Consider the following 9,569-nt stretch of genomic DNA (forward strand, 5'->3'; position numbering starts at 1 on the left):
CATCGAGCGTCACCAATTCAAATCCTTCACAAAAACCTGACCTGTAGAACAGGCCACATTCATACATCTCAGTAAATTACAACAGGCCATTGTTTCTCAGTTAAAATAAATAATAACATAAATATGACCTATATATTAATTTAAATCAATTAACAAAAATATATTATTCACAGGTCTCACTTTACCAGTGAATGAAATAAAAAACTCAAATAACTCAAAATAGCCTTTTAGCATCAATTGTCCGAATTAAATAATGAAACAAGGTGTTATCCCCCTTTTTCTCTCCTTCCATACAATGCAAACAATAGCTTAACATTTAGAATTACCCCACGTTGTTAGCAGTTAACTCGTGCGTTAGCTCAAGTTCAATGCTCATTCGCCTTGGTCGCTACACTAGCGGCTAACGCACAAGGTATCAATTTAGCAATTAGCGACAAGTTAGCACTGACGCACACACACCTCCACTCGACGCTCCCCACATTCAAAAGACACATTAAACTCACCGCCGAGCGGGCAACATCAACCGTGGACTGTAGAGTCAGCTCGCGGTGTTTTTTAACTACTTCTAGATATTTTTCCAATCAGAGCGTTCCTCGTGCAACCGAACGGTGCGTTCTCTCCTCTCCCACTAAAGGCAGAATTATAGTGGGGTTGCACGCACGCACGCATGCACGCAAGACACGCAACACGCCCCGTTCGTGCCCTCTGCGGGCTTGCGTGCGTCCGCCAATTTTTCTAACTATACGACAAAGCGACGCGAGCCTCACGCAGCCCGCAAGGCTTGTGATTGGTCTACTTACTACATCCCGTCCGGAGTCTAGTTGCCGGTTTCATGCCCCACAATACGCGGAAATCACGGAAGATTTAGAAGAACGAATATGGACCAAATAGAAGAGCACTTGGCAGAAGAGATCCGAAAGTATGACCACTTGTATAACCCGTCACTGACTGGTCGATTTGTCCGCCAGAAATAGGCTATGAGGAGCCGGAGTGGCGATGTAAATAAACAGTCGACGAAGAAGAAGACGTCTCTTCTTTGTGTGTTTTGTTTTTTAAACAAAACGTTACTCCGCCTAGGGTTCTGGCGGTGAATTGCGTTGCAACACGCGCAGCACGTTAGAGAAGTATAAACCAAAACGAGTCCGTCGATGCAACTGCGTGGCCTTCCGCGGTTGCAGTCGCAGGACTATAATTCAGCCTTAACTATCACACAGAGTTTTGCGTACCTGCAACGCCGCTGCACCGTGACGTCATGACGCACGTCTCTCTGCTCTGTCCGACGCAGTTAACCCCATAAATGCCAGCTATCGCTCTCTCACACATTCATACAAAGTAATCTCTCTCGTGTAACATCAGAGGTCCAACTCAGTGTCTTGTAGCCATGCCCTTGTCTCTGGTCCCACGTCAAAGAGGCCGGCTTCCGAGGGTGGTCTGTGTAGGGGGCAGGTGGTCATACTATGTTCGACAGTCTGTTCAGGGGCACCACACTCGCATGCAGCGCTGTCTGCCAGGCCCCACTTCTTCATTGAAGATTTGAACCGACCGACCCCAGTACGCAGACGGTTCAGCAGAGTCCATTGCCGGCGTGGAAGAAGGTCTCCTGTGGCTCCATCTCCTGGATCCAAGATGTAGTGGTGGATTTGGGTTGGCCCAGCCCTCTCCCACTCCTGTTTCCAGGCTGCCGCCAGCCATCCATCTTTGGACAGGTCCTCAGTGGTGGACCGGAGCAACTCTTGTGCCGCCTTGTTGTAAGGGTGGCGGGACTTGAGTCTGCTCAGAGGAGCTGCTGTCTCTGTGGTGTCATGGAGGATGTGCCAGTCATGCTTCCGTGCTTTCCTTGCCAGGACGAGAGTGGCAGCCTCTCGTCGTAGGCCAGCTGGTGCGATTCCTGCTAGGACTGGCAGCAGGACGATTGGGGTAGGCTTCAGGCATCCAGTGATGATCCGGAGGGCGTTGTTGATAGCCACATCCACCATTTTCGTGTGTGGACTTCTGCTCCATACTGGGGCACAGTACTCCGCTGCTGAAAAGACCAGGGCTTGGGTGGATACCCGTAGTGTCTTGGCAGTGGCTCCCCAGGTTGTGCCAGCGAGGCGACGGATCAGTGCGACCCTTGATATTGTCTTTGCCCGGACATCTTCGAGATGTTGTTTGAAGGTCAGTGTCCGGTCCAGACGCACACCAAGGTATTTAGACGCTTGCTGGGACTCCAGGCGCTTGTGGTTGGTGTATACCTCTAGTGCCCTCTTGGCGTCTCTGTTGCAGAGATGGTATGCTGCTGTAACAGTCTTGCCGGTGCTGAGTTGCAGGCGCCACTTTCGTAGGTAGGCTACTAGGACGACCATGTCTTGGTTGAGACCGTCTTTCATTGCCTTCCATGTGGGTCTTCTCAGCATGATTGCGAGATCGTCTGCGTAGCCGTACTTTCTGGATGCTGTGTCTGGTAGATCATAGATGTAAATATTAAACAGCATCGGAGAAAGGACCGAGCCCTGTGGGACACCGTTCCGTAGTCTTCTTAGCCTACTGCGCTGGCCATCGCTGGTCTGTAGGACAAAACTGCGGTTAGACAACGTCTCCATGATGAATTTCACCATATGTCGATCGGTTATTGTCCTCAACAGCTTCAGGTGAAGTCCGCGGTGCCAGACGGTATCGTACGCGGCGGTCAAGTCCAGGTACACTACCCCAGCTTTCTCGTTATCCTGGAAGCTGTCCTCGATGTCTTGAGACAGAAGTGTAACCTGGTCCACTGTGGACCTACCGCGACGGAAACCGGCCTGTTCCTGTGGAAGCTGTGGGTCAATCACTGGCTCAATGCGGCAGTGGATCATTCTTTCCAGGATTTTAAATGGAACACAGAGCAGCGATATGGGTCGGTATGCCTTGGGGTCTTCCGCAGGTTTGTTTGGCTTTGGCAGGGCGATTACAGAAGCACGGCGCCAGATCTTGGGCAGCTTGCATCTCTGGTAGCAGGATGAGAAGAATGCACAGAGCCAGCTGGATGTTATTGTGCTCTGGTGCATAACAAACTCTGGGTGGATGTTGTCACGTCCTGGAGCTTTGCCTGGCTTGAGCTTGCTCATGGCCTTACTGAGTTCGTCTGCTGTGAATTCTCCTGAGAGGTTGGAATCCGCACTGGCCACCCTGGAGAGGGAAGTCACCTCCTGCATTATCAGACGGGCAACATCTTTGTCTGCGTCTGGGAAGCGACCGTTTTTCAGGAGCTCGGACGCGATGGCATCTGCTGTGACTGGGCAGCTTGGGGGCTTTGTGCATCTGCCTGTTAGCCGGTTGATGGTTTGCCACGCCTTCCGACTAGAGTGGGTAAAGTCAATTGACTCAACAACTTCAGTCCATCTGTCTCTGCGTGTGGTGTCCAGTCTCTGAAGCAGTGCTTCTGCAGTCGCATCCACATCTTCCCTGGAGATAGCCCTCTGGTGGGTGCTCAGGAGGCGGCTGCACTCCTCGTCCCAGCTAGGGATGTAGTTCCTGTTGTAGCCGCGTGGGATGGTCTTTTTTGCCGCTCCTAGGAGGACCTTACAGTAGGCTTCATAGGCGGTGTCCACGTTGGCTGCATCAGGTTCTGGCAGACTAGCAATCCTTCTTTCTGTCTCCTGAGCAAATGACTCCCAGTTGGCCTTTCGAAAGTTCCATCTTTTGACAGGTTTCCCTGGTACCGGTTGCACCAGTGATGGGACTTTAATGATGGACGGTCGGTGGTGTGAGCGGGGAAACCTGTCTAGGACGCGTCTCTCCGGTTTCGGGTCATTGCTCCGGCACACAGCGAAGGCCAGGTCCGGGTTGGTAGAGGTGTTCCAGCGTGCAGAGAAGAAGCTTGGCGGCTCCTTGGGGTCGTACAGTAGCAGGGCATCGGTGTTGGAGGCCCATTCACTCAGCGCCACTCCGTTTGATGTTGTGTAGTTGTAACCCCAGTCTGTGTGTTGACAGTTGAAGTCACCTGCGTAGATGGCGGGGGCAGTTATGGGCGGGAGTGACGTAGCAGACAGCTCTGATGGTGGGGGCTTATATACGTTGATGACTGAAGTTTCCTGGATTTTAGTAACCAGCCACTCGATGTTGTAGCCCGGTGGGGATTGGCTAGTGACTGACCAGGTTAGTTCAGTCCTCACGAAGGTTGCCACTCCGTGCTGCTTGCTGTGAATGGACCCAGCGAGATGGAAACCTGGCATCTTGAGGATGTTATTGTTAGTGCAGTGTGTCTCCTGCAGGAGTACAGCCATTGCCCCGTTGGAATCAGCCAGGTGACGTACGATTTCGAGTTTGGCGGTGGTGAGGCCCTCGACGTTGAGTTGGAGCACTGGAAGACCACGGTTTTCGACGGTCGGGATGACCGTGCGTCCTGAGTGGGGCACTTCTCCGTTCCTTGGCCTGCCAGCTCTTTGTTTGGTTGGCGACATTCGTTTCACAAGTTGGTCTTGCACCATCTCTTGTTACTCACAGGGAAGGCCGCGTGAAGGCTGTCGTCTTCTCCCCCATACAAAGTAATAGCGGACTTTTACTCTTTCTTCTTTTAACTTTTTCACAGCTTATGAAGCCTGGGCTACAAGTGCACACATTCAAACCAGCAGATAATTTCCTTGATCTACATACAAGCACTTTAGAACAATGTTGTATAACAATTGCTTTAATGTCTATGAACTAATACATACAATATAGTCTCACCTGTTAACACGCTGACTAATGTTATTTGAACAATATTAGCCCATGACCCAGGAGGGTGGAGTGCTGGGCTGAAGTGTTATTGGGTCAGACAAGCTGATTACATTGGGTAGCCTTCCTGCTGAAACATTAGAAAATGAAGGCAAGTCCATGACTGTGGCTTTTTACTACCTGTTTCCCTCTGAAGAAAGCCCATAAAATCTGTAGTTGACCAGGATAAAAAGTGATTTACTATCAACTGTAGTTGTGGCCTTTAAAACCCAAACTAACAATATCTACAATAATATCATATTATGACACTGGAATTAAAGTAGAATTGTGGTGTTCTGGGTTCCACTGTTGTCAGGTCTCGTCCGGTCCGATAAGTTGTTTCACCTGGGTGGTCATGATTTATGTTCTGTGTTGTGTGTCCCTACTCATCTCTCCTCTCGTTTCAGACTCCTCACTCCCTCCCTCGTGTGTGTGTTCCACCCTGGTGATTGTCAGCTCCTCCCCGATTGGTTGCACCTGTTCCTAATCACCCGGTGTATTTAGTCTCTGTGTTCCTGTGTCGCGTTGCCAGTTCGTCTTTGTATCTTCATGTTCTTAGCGTCCCAGCATTTCTCTCTGATAGCACTCTTGTTGCCGACCACTGCCTGTTTAACGTTTCTCGTCTCTGCCTTTTCCCTGCCGGATACTCTGCACCTTCGCCAACTGCCTGCCCGTGTACCGACCTTGGACCTTAACGATTACCAACTCTGCTTCTGCCTGCTCCCTATTGGATTTACGTTCTCGTGTTTGGACTGCCTTTACGTGTACCATATACAAGAAGTAAAGTTTGTTAACTGCTCCTACCTGTGCCTCCGTGTTCTGCTATTGGATCCTAACACCATACTGCATCCCTCACAACTGTCTCTGTGGTTGTGACCCTTGACACACATGGTTGTGTGTCAGGGGACACATGACACACCTCTTCATCGCATTAATGTATTATCAATACGTACAGTAAATATTGCTCCTCTCTTTTCGCTCAGACTTTTTCTTTTGTAAAAATAATTTAAACATTGATACACCTCCATCTATGTTAGACACTGTCTTTTCTCATGAGTGTTGTAAATTATTTGAAAGGTTGTTTTCTTTTTTTGATGTGGTCTCCTACATGTGGCATGTATTACATCTATTGCACTTCTGTCCCTCCCCTCACTAGATGCCTCACTTGTAGCTGTCTGAGGTTTCTAAGTGATGAGGTTTATGGGTAATTTTATCTTTCTCTTGTTGAGGGTTAAGGGCAGAATATGTCCCCCCTTGTTAGCCCTATGAGGAAAATTGTGATTCGTGAACATGGATTATACAGATGAAATTGAATTGATTGATAATATTACAAACCTCTTAAAACAATTACTAAAGAGGGAGGTGAAGTAGTGTGAGATTGTTGCTCCATAATTGCTGGCAGATTCTCCTGGTTAGGATTACTTCAATTTTAAAGGGCCCATATTTTACACCTTTCTGGGACTTCATTGGAGGTATTGGTACCCCTAAGATGATATATCAGTGGTTTAAAGTCGAAAAAACTATTGCAGTGGGTACCGTCTGGCTGGGGCTGAGAGAAGAGTGCGATTCCATGATGACATCATACGGAGAGGAAGTACAAAATACGATGAATGAATAACATATTTCTTAGAATGGACTGAGTGACAGTGTCAGGCCTGGACTGAAATGAGGACTCAGATGCAGAGGATTACACGTACCAGCACACTTTATTAAATTCTGATCCTCTATGAAGAGTGACAAACAATCGGGCTATGAAAAAACTCACTTAATATATACAAAACACTCACTAGAAAAAGAAAGAGGTATAAAACATAAATCGCTCCCGAAGGATGACAAACAAAAGGCTAGAGCAAGAAATCGAAAGCGCTCCCGAAGGAGGAAAACCAAACTACTATGAAACGGTACAAAAGAAAAGGCTCACCTAAACAGAAGGCTCATCAAACTATCTAAAACTCTCTAAACATAAATCGCTCCAAAAGAGAGGAAGAAAAACAGATTACAAACACAAAACGAAGCTAAACTAGAAAACTTTAACAAACGAAAAATCACTCTCAAGGAGGAAACAGAAAACAACTTACGTGGCGTAGCAAAACTCATAGGCAGAAAACGACATTGACTGTGGAAAAGGGCTTAGGTGCACGGACAAGTACGAAACACTTTGGCACAAGACAAAGGGGAGCACAGACTATAAGCACATGAGGATGAACGGAACAGGTGGAAACAATCAGGGATCAGTGACACATGAGGAAGGGCAAGTGACCTGAAACGAGAGGAGAGTTAGGACTTCAAAATAAAACAAGAAGTTACGAGACAAAAAACCCAAGACAAGACAAACCTCACCACAGTGTGACAGTACCCCCCCCCCCCCCCCCTCTAGGGCCGACTCCCGATGGCCCAGGCTGGTCAGGGTGGTCCCTGTGGAAGTCTGTGATGAGAGTAGAGTCGACAATGTGACGAGACGGAACCCACTGCCTCTCCTCAGGACCATATCCTACCAAGTCCACCAGATACTGTTTACCTCGGCCCCTGTTGCGTACCGCCAGCAACCGCTTGACCTTGTATACCGGACTGCCTTCAATCACTTCTGGGGGTGGCGGAGGGGTAGCGGCTGGAACCATCGGACTCTCCTTGGCGGGCTTGACCCGGCTTACATGGAAGGTCGGGTGAACACGGAGGGATCGGGGCAGGCGAAGGCGAACTGCTGCAGGACCGATGAGCTTGATGATGGGAAACGGACCCACGAACCGCGGCGCCAGCTTCTTGGAAGGGACTTTAAGTTGTAGATCCCTGGCGGAGAGCCACACTCTCTGTCCTGGCTGGTAGGTTGGGGCGGGTCGTCTCTTGCAGTCCGCAGTTTTCTTGACTCTGTCCCCTTGGCAAATCAATACCTGCGTGCCGGCTGCCCAGATGCGGTGGCAGCGGCAAACCATGCCATGGGCAGAGGGCACAGACACCTCCAACTCGTTGTCTGCGAAAACAGGGGGCTGGTAACCAAATGCACACTTGAACGGTGACATACCTGTGGCCGAGGTGGGCAGTAGGTTGTGGGCATACTCGACCCAGACCAGGTGTTTGCTCCATGTCGAGGGATTTTGAGAGACCAGACACCGGAGGCCGTCTTCTAGTTGCTGGTTTAGGCGTTCGGTCTGGCCGTTGGCCTCCGGGTGGTAACCCAAGGTCAGGCTGGCCTCAGCTCCGATGAGCCGGCAGAACTCCCTCCAGAACCGGGAGACAAACTGGGGACCCCGGTCTGAGACAATGTCTTTGGGAAATCCGTGAACCTTAAAAACATTGTTCATCATGATCTCCGTCATTTCTTTGGCGGAGGGAAGTTTTGGCAGAGCAATGAATCTAGCCATCTTGGAAAATCTGTCCACAACTGTGAGGACAGTGGTGTTACCTTGAGAGACCAGAAGCCCCGTGACGAAGTCTACCGAGATGTCGGACCACGGTCTGGAGGGGATGGGAAGTGGCTGCAAGAGACCCATGCGTGACCCGGAGGACGTCTTGTTTCGGACGCAGACCGAACAAGCCTCTACGTACTCCCGGACCTCCGGTTCCATGGAGGGCCACCACAACCTCTGGGAGATAGCGAACATCGTTCTTCGAACTCCCGGATGGCAGGAAAGCAGCGAGGTGTGGGCCCAGTGGATCACCTGTGGGCGTAATTCAACCGGGACAAACAAACAGTTCTCTGGGCACCCACTAGGTGATCGGCCCTCACCATTAGCCTGCTTAACCTCATTTTCTATCTGCCAAGTCAGTGCTCCAACCACACAGGTACGTGGGAGGATCGTTTCTGGGTCCTTGGCAACAGGTTCGGGGTCGAAGAGACAAGACAGGGCGTCTGGCTTGACGTTTTTGGACCCCGGCCTGTATGAGAGAGAAAAAGAGAATCTGTTAAAAAATAGCGCCCACCTGGCCTGGCGAGAATTGAGTCTTTTGGCTTTCTTGATGTATTCTAGATTTTTATGATCAGTCCAGACAATGAATGGATGTTCAGCCCCCTCGAGCCAGTGTCTCCCCTCCTCCAGCGCGAGTTTGACCGCCAGCAACTCCCGGTTACCAACGTCGTAGTTCCGCTCCGCTTTGGATAGCCGCCGTGACAGGAAGGCACAAGGATGCACCTTACCATCCTGCTCTGACCGCTTGGAGAGGATGGCCCCGACCCCTTCGTTGGAAGCGTCCACCTCTACCACAAACTGTCGTTGAGGGTCTGGCAGGGTGAGGATGGGAGCCGAGGTAAAGCGGTGCTTGAGGATCCGAAAAGCAGCATCAGCTTCAGGAGACCAGTGGAACTGCACCTGTGTGGAGGTAAGAGCATGGAGAGGGGCAGCTATTGCGCTGAAGCCTCTGATGAACCGCCTGTAGAAGTTAGCAAACCCAAGGAACTGCTGAACCCTTTTGCGGCTATCAGGTGTAGGCCACAAAGAAGAACCCGGCTCCGGCTGATGATGATGAGGGGCGAATCAGCCCCGCTTTCAGGGAGGTTTCGATGTACTCCCGCATGGCTCCCCTCTCTGGCCCAGAAACCGCGTACAGGCGGCCTTTGGGAATGGTTGAGCCCGGAATCAGCTCAATGGCACAATCATAGGGTCGGTGAGGAGGAAGTGAGAGGGCTTTAGTTTTGTTAAAAACCTCTTTGGGGTGGTGGTAGCAGGAAGGCACAGAGCTCAGGTCTGGGTAAATGGGATCTGCGGCGGGATTGACAGAGATCAATTTAATGTTCGTGACTTCCTCCTCCCGAACCGAGAGGTTCAAACAGTTGCTCACACAGTCCCCTCCCCAGCCCAGGATCTCTCCGGTTCTCCAGTTTATATGGGGATTCTGAAGAAATAACCATGGCTGTCCCAAAA

The sequence above is a fragment of the Pleuronectes platessa genome, chromosome 18 (assembly GCF_947347685.1).
Source record: "Pleuronectes platessa chromosome 18, fPlePla1.1, whole genome shotgun sequence".
NCBI lineage: Eukaryota > Metazoa > Chordata > Actinopteri > Pleuronectiformes > Pleuronectidae > Pleuronectes > Pleuronectes platessa.